Raw genomic sequence first — 7,999 nt, forward strand, 5'->3', positions numbered from 1 at the left:
ACTACTAAGAGAAACCTAGAAAAGTGACCCTGGACTGCTAGCATAATGCTTACTCAAGAAGTAAAATTAGCACAAAATGCACTAAGGGTCATTCTATATGCTAGCTGGCGAAATTGTCAGCAATGCATCAAACTCAGTTAAGGTCCACAGATACAATCCAAGAAAGATGACACATCCACATTCTAGATCAACTTATACAAAAATGTAGGCTTACGATAGAAGAATAGACATTGCAACACTGTAAGAGCTTTGTGGAAACACTTTAGAAGACCAGCTGTCTCCAAAATAGCCTTCTAGGACCACAGGACAATGAATTGTTGGTTTTATCATAATAATCATGAGTGTACCAAACTAATCCCAGACACTTGTTCAGTTTTATGTCTAAAAAGAGTATTATATTTGGTGCATTAACATATTTCTTAGAAGACCAAAATATCATTGTCATCTTCTCCAGAACATTTGGCTATGGATCAAAAAAAGAGAAGCATGATTTCTGAAGTAATTTGGAAACTATTAAATGGTAAAGTTTCAGCAGTTATGAATTGAAGACATATCCTCATCATCGTGCAATTCCACTGTGGAATCCACTGAGCAAAGTGTTTTGTCTACAATTTCTGCATTGACATATATCCATTTATTAATCTGATTGAATCCTCATTCCTGTTATACCACAAAATAAGGTATATATAGATATATCTTTATTTATACATAAATTTGACTATGCAGATATTACTAGTTTTTCTTCACAGTTAATTCTTTAGCTTCCATTTCAACATTTCTATTTGCATATATGCATGTGTATGTAGATGCACATACTTATACATATGGATAGATTCACTATTGTCCAATAAATGGAAAAATGCTTTCCTTAACTGCTATGCCTCATTTACACTGTTGCTAAAATCATATTATTAAACTAGCTATACTCTGTCAAAGATAAATTTCTCAGGGCACCTGGGTGGCTCAGTTGGTGAAGCGGCCAACTTTGGCTCAGGCCATCATCTCATGGTTCATGGGTTCAGGCCCCATATCAGGCTCTGTGCTGGCAGCTCAGAGCCTGGAGTCTGCCTCGGATTCTGTGTCTCCCTCTCTCTCTGCCTCTGCCCCTCCTCCACTTGCACTTTGTCTCTCTGACTGTCTGTCTGTCTGTCTCTCTCAACACTTCCTAGTGTTGTGTTTAAAATATTAACAAATTGTATTTATTTAGCTGACATTATAAAGAACAATTAACAATCCTGTATTGCTATACAACAAGTATTGAGCACCATGACAGAACTCTTTTGTCTATATCTATATCTATATCTATATCTATATATATTTGGATTCTATTGACTTCATATTAGGCTATCCAAAGATAATTACTAGAAGTATAATACCTCAAAAACATGAAATTCAAATATTGTCCAAACCTACCTATTTTTCTCTATTAATACTGATATTTTAGCAGGAACAAATGCAAGGTCTTTGGATCAACTTTTACTTTACAATAACTTGCTAGCCCTCTGCTTAGTCCTTCAAAATCTCATCTGTACTAGTTAAGTAGAATTTTCCCACTGAAAATTTCAAAAAGTGAATTAGAAGAGAAATTTTTCTTTATCTTAGGTTAAAGAAGTATGTTTAAATTAAGAGAATATATATTTTGGCAGGGAATCATTACCATAGGTAATATGATTTAGAGACTTTTCCAAAATTTATTCTATAAAATATGGACACTTATTGTTACTTTTTGGCTAATTCATTTTTAGGAGATTTTATAAATATTGTTAGTGAAAACCATCTATGAAAAGAATCTCATACTTTAAACAAGACCTTAAATTTCTATTTATTCAAGGAATCACCATTTTACTTCCAGTCACCATAGCTGTCACTATTGGCACAAGTAAATGTAATTAACATGGTATTTAGATCAGAAAAAAAAACACTTTTAAACTGTGTATGAATAATAATAAATTAAAATATTTGTGTTTAAATCTGGAAGACACTTATGCTTCCATTATGAAAGCTGATAAACTACTGTGTAAAAAGCATGATATATTAGCCCTGAGCAAAAGTTATATATGTACATTTGAATTTATTTTGACATATTTTACATGGATCATTATAGAACAATTTCAAGATATAGAATATTGTATTCCACAAAATACATGAGACAGAACACTATAGAATCCAGACAGTAAGACTGCTAAATTCTAATATTAGAGCATTTCCAAACCAGTATGTGCTTGTTCTTTATAGGGAGATAAATCAATATGTTGTGCAATACAGTTAGCATAGAAATAAAGGGCATGGATTAAAACGATGATATTTTTATGAGCTAGAACTTACTGTTTGCCAGGAATGGCTAATACAGCCATGCCAAGGACTGTGTCCAGTTTCTAGGCTGTAAAAGGTTATTCATGCAGAAAACACAAAGACATTTATGTCATCAACGTACGAGTCATGAGGGACACAATGTGTCTCATTAATAACTGCAGAAGTGATTTAATCTCTCAATGTTCAAATTTAACATCAATATTTGGTTTGCATGGAAGTTCTAGGGGAAACAGATAGATGATCAGCATCTGTCTATAATTGTACATTTTAGTGGAGAATATCCAATTTCAGATTATTTTGTTAAGAAACTGTTGATAACATATTCTGCTAAATGAGTATTTATGCTATTTATAGAACTGTGATAGACAGTAGGGCATTCAAATGTAACTAAGTCACCATCCTAACATTGACTTGAATGGAATATCAGAACAGAAACACAATCCATAAGGGAGCAAGAGTAGATTGATTAATTTTCAGAATAAACAGGACATACGTATTATATAGCAGTGCACATGGAAAAAGGAATGAACATGAACTACAGTAGTGTTTACAAATGCTCCATTTTTCAAGATCAAACTTCAGAGGTTTGTCATATGCTCATACTGCCTACTCTCTGAAGTTGTTTAAACGAACCTTCTTTAAATCTCTAGTCTATTGAACTTTAATTTATATGCATTTACTTAAAAGACTATTTTATGAGCTGTCTACTTTTTTTTAAATTATATACACACATTTTGAGACATTGCTAGTGTTAAAAGGCAAAGAATTTACAGGCTGACTTCTCTTCACAAACACACATGCACACACTCCTTAGGATGGAAACCAATCGTCAGTAGGAAGCTGAAATAACAAGTGTAGGCAACAAGAAGTAAGACTGCCTCAGTGGCCGATGTCAACAACATCCTTACTATCAGATACTCAGTACTGTAAATTTCAAAGTGGAGAAACAGAGCTTGAGATTTTTGCAGACTCTCAGGAGTCTGATCCGAGATTGTTTGGTGCTACCAGCAAGGGCAAAAGCACTTCTCCAGAGAAAACTCCCTCATTTAGGTCTACAGGATCTCACAGGTTATGAAAAGGCAATAAACTGAAAATCATAAAGTTAATGTATCAATCATGTTATTTAGCAAAACAAAACAAAACAAAAAACAATAAAAAACAGGAAAAAACAATAGTTTTAGTTCCTCCCAACTAGCTGCATTTTTTGGAATTGTCAGATGTAGCCTTTATAACTGAATATATGAAATGTTTAAAGATATAAAAGACACAGTTGCTAAGTGATTATGAGACATTATTATGAATTAATAGATTTAAATATGCAAATATGAGAAATAAAATTGTTGAAATATTTTTAAACATATGAATTAAGGATTAAATAAATTGACTTGAGAAAAATGATAAAGTGGAATATAAATCTAAATAATATACTTAGGGGCTCCTGGGTGGCTCAGTCAGTTAAACATCCATCTTGATTTCAGAGCAGACGGTAATCTCACAATTGGAGGGATTGAGCCCCACTTGGGGCTCTGTGCAGGCAGCACAGAGCCTGCCTGGGACTCTCTCTCTTTCTCAAAATAAATAAATAAGCATCAAAAAAAAAAAAAGAATAAACCTAGAACATAGCATGAAATAGATAGGCTTGAAAAGGTTAAAAAGAATATGAAAAAAATAACATAAATATGAGTCCTCAAGAAAAAAAACAGAATGAAGTGGAGGTAGAATTTAAGAAATAATAGACTTTTTAGAATTTTTTTAGTACATGAATCTATAGATTAAGGATGCACATATAAAAATAACAACATATTGTAACATATGGACACAGTGGAACGCCAAAGACAAAGCAACTATTTTTTAAACAGCCAAAAAAAGTGGAGATTAATTATAAGAAAACAATTATTAAGATGACAGCAGATTTCTTGACTGTGACAAGGGATGTCAAAAGTCAAAAACAGTTTTTCACCATGAAAAAAACAAATTACAGGTGATGAACTTTGGAAAACTGACCCCAACAATTGGTTTTAAATGCGAAAAGTAATAGTAAGCTTATAAAATAGAAAAACTTATGCAAATTGGAAAATGAATTTTTTTATACATGTGTTTTGGTGAATATGAGTATACCTTTTTCTTGGATATAATCTATATGTACTACTGCTGGCTCAGTTCATAAGGTCTGATTACATTCAGCTTTAACAACTTTCCAAAGCAGCTGTATCAATATAATAGTAATAAAGTATGCTCTTACTAGTAGTATATAATATTATCTATCTTTATCTATTCACCCATCCATGTAGTCATTCATTCACTAATTTATTATTCACTCTGGAGGCAATGTAGTGGTATAAAATGCTGCAGTTTAATATGCATTACCTTAATGAGACCTGAGGCTGATTATTTAATTTACATTTTCTTCATAATTAATATGATCAAATCAAACTACCCAAATATTTATCAAAAACGAAATGGATAAATAAATTGGGATAAATTCATGCATTAGAACACTACCCCTTAGTACCATGAACAATTATAAATATATTCAATAACACGTATGAATATCACAAACATAGCGTTGAGGGAAAGAAGCCAAAAAATGAGTATGTGCTATTTGAATTTGCTTACATAATGTTCAAAAACAAGCAAAAGTAATCTATAGTGTTAAAATCAAGAGCACTAGGGGCGCCTGGGTGGCTCAGTCGGTTAAGCCTCCGACTTCGGCTCAGGTCAGATCTCACGTTTGTGGGTTCGAGCCCCGCGTCGGGCTCTGTGCTGACAGCTGGCTCAGAGCCTGGGGCCTGCTTCCAGTTCTGTGTCTCCTTCTCTCTCTGCCCCTCCCCTTCTCATGCTCTGTCTCTCTCTGTATCAAAAATAAATAAAACATTAAAAATAAATAAATAAAATCGAGAGCACTAGCCATCCTTGGGGAGCACACAGTAGTGACAAGAAGACAGGGATGAAAAGGACAGAGATATTAGTCTAGGTCTTGATCTTTGTATTAGGATGTTTACTTTTGAAAAGTCATCCAATTTAAATTTTAAAAAGAACAAAAAAAGAAAAAAAGTCAAGGATCACCAAATCAGTTTATAAGAAATCTACCTATTTGTTATACATAAAAGATAAGTAGAAAGCTTAAGATAGACTGAAACCAAAGTCTGGGACAAGACATAAAAAACAAATATGAGGCAAAAGAAATCTGGTAAACCTATAATATAATCAAACAAATAAACTTTAAAATATAAAATATTTGTAGAAAAAGAGGGTGCAGTAAATAATAAAATAGAGCAAAGTTTGAGAGAATTTCAGGGAAAAATGGCAGATCCCTATTATGGTCAGAACTATGAACAGAATTCTTTCAATTATTCACAGTTAAATTAAAGAGGAAACATATGAAATCTTGCCATTTGCAATTACATGGTGGAGCCTGCCCACTGAACATGCCTGATATAGAGGGAGCGCTCAGTAACTTTTACTGAATAGCTCGCTAAGTGAAATAAGTCAGTCAGAGAAAGACACATACCCATGGTTCATATGCAGAATTTAAGAAACAAAACAAATGAACAGAGTGGAAAGGGAAAAAACAGAAAGGGAGGCGAACCGTGAGACTCAACTACAGAGAACAGACAGGGTTGCTAGAGGGAAAGTAGCCAATAGATTGGTTAAACAGGTGAAAGAGGGCACTTGTGATGAGCACCAGATGTTATATGTAAATGGTGAATCAATAAATTCTACTCCTGAAACTAGCATTACACTATATGTTAACTAACTGTAATTTAAATAAAAACTTGCAGCATACACACACATATACACACAAAAGCAGCATATGGAAAAAAATAAATAAAAATAAGTCAAAGAGGAAAAAAATATATATATTATGCTTCAAAAACACAATTTATTAGCCTGATCTGATAGACATATGTAAAACTCCGTCCCCAACAATTAGAAAATATCAATTGTTTTCCATCATATGTGGAATATTTATATAAAATGATAATATAATATTCCATGAAACAAGGTTCAACACATTTTTAAGAAACAATATCACTTAAAACAGGTTCTCTGACCACATATTTTATAGTTGAAAGGATAGATCTTAACAGTAAATAATAAAACATTTAGAAATAAAAAGTGCAATAAAAGTTTTCTGGTTCAGGGAAGGTTGTTAGAAGGAAATAGTCTAAAATATATATGTTAAAAAGAAAAAAAGACAGATTTAATGAGTTCATTGTTCAATCTCAGATATAACTGAAAAAGAAGTAAACAAATAATCCAAAGGAAGAAATAAGATCATAGAAAACAAAGATGAAATTGTGAGGATTTACAAGGTTAAATGTTTCTTTGTTTACAATTTTAATAAAATAGAAAATGAAATAATCAAAACTAAAGGGGAGTTCCTCTTTCTCTTTCTTCCTTCCTTAAGCAAAATTCTCCAATAGCCATAGGTGGAACTAAGCAAAGTTAACTGTGTCAAGGGAGAGAGAATAGCTACTGTGGCCCAGAGAAAGGTGCTGGAGCCCAGGAGTGATGAGGAGGGCCCTCCTGCTGCGGGATGGTGCCTCTGTTGCATGTTGGACCCTGCAGAGAATGAGCTCTACATAGCGAGGTGCCCCAACCACGTGATGAAGAATGCCTCTGCTCTAAGAGCGACCTAAAGGAGATGGGATAGAGGCATCTGAGCCCAACCTAAGTAAAGAAAAATTCCCCATCTGTACTCACACATTCTCTAACTTATTTCCACTTAGTGAGCATTGAAGCAGCCTACCCCAAGGGCAATTAACATATCTACTGTCAGATCTTAGTTTCTAAGCACTGGTTTCTACTAAAAGGAATGAAGGATACCTAGTAGATTCCAGGGCTAAAACAAAGTAGCAAATGACCCTGGAACATCTTATTATTCCAGAAAATAAGGAAATGCTCAAAATACAATCAGGACACGTCCAAAGGACACAAAATTCAGCATTATAGGTTCCTACCAGTCAAATCTGGGACATACAAACATCAAAGGAAATTATAATAGTATAGTAGGTTAAATAGTGTCCCCCCAAATGTGTGCCTTTCAGAACCTCAAAATGTTGACCCCATTTGCATATAGGCTTTGTGCATATAATCAGGTTAAGATGAACTTATACTTGATCAAAATGAGTGTCCTAATGGGAAGAGGACACACAGAGTGTCATACAATGAAGAAGGCCACTTAAAGATAGAGGCAGCAATGCACCTATAAGTTAATGAATCTTCAGAATTGACAGGTGTAAACACAAATTAGGAAGGAGAAAGAAAGGTATTTCCTTAAAGCCCTCAGATGGAGCATGGCCTGATAACAGCTTGACATTGCACTTCTAACCTCAAATGTGTGAGAGAATAAATTTATCTTGCTTTAAGCCATCTTTGTTTTGGTACCTTTTTTTCCCCCACAACAGTCCTCAGAAATTAATACAGATAAGAACAGATTGTAACTACTAAACTAAAATAGGAAATCATGACTGCATGATTATGTAAATAAATATAAATTGAAATTTGAAAAGAAATAGAATATTTATGTAGTCTCCAACTACCTTCCCATGTATTATGAATTAATTGCAAAGGGAAAATGTAATATTACAAAAGAGAAATCTGGCAGATTCCACCTTAATCAAGTGATTAAATTTAACATTGGTAATCAGATAAATCTAAGTCATGTGCCTACAGATAGAAT

The sequence above is a fragment of the Suricata suricatta genome, chromosome 5, assembly GCF_006229205.1.
Source record: "Suricata suricatta isolate VVHF042 chromosome 5, meerkat_22Aug2017_6uvM2_HiC, whole genome shotgun sequence".
Lineage (NCBI taxonomy): Eukaryota > Metazoa > Chordata > Mammalia > Carnivora > Herpestidae > Suricata > Suricata suricatta.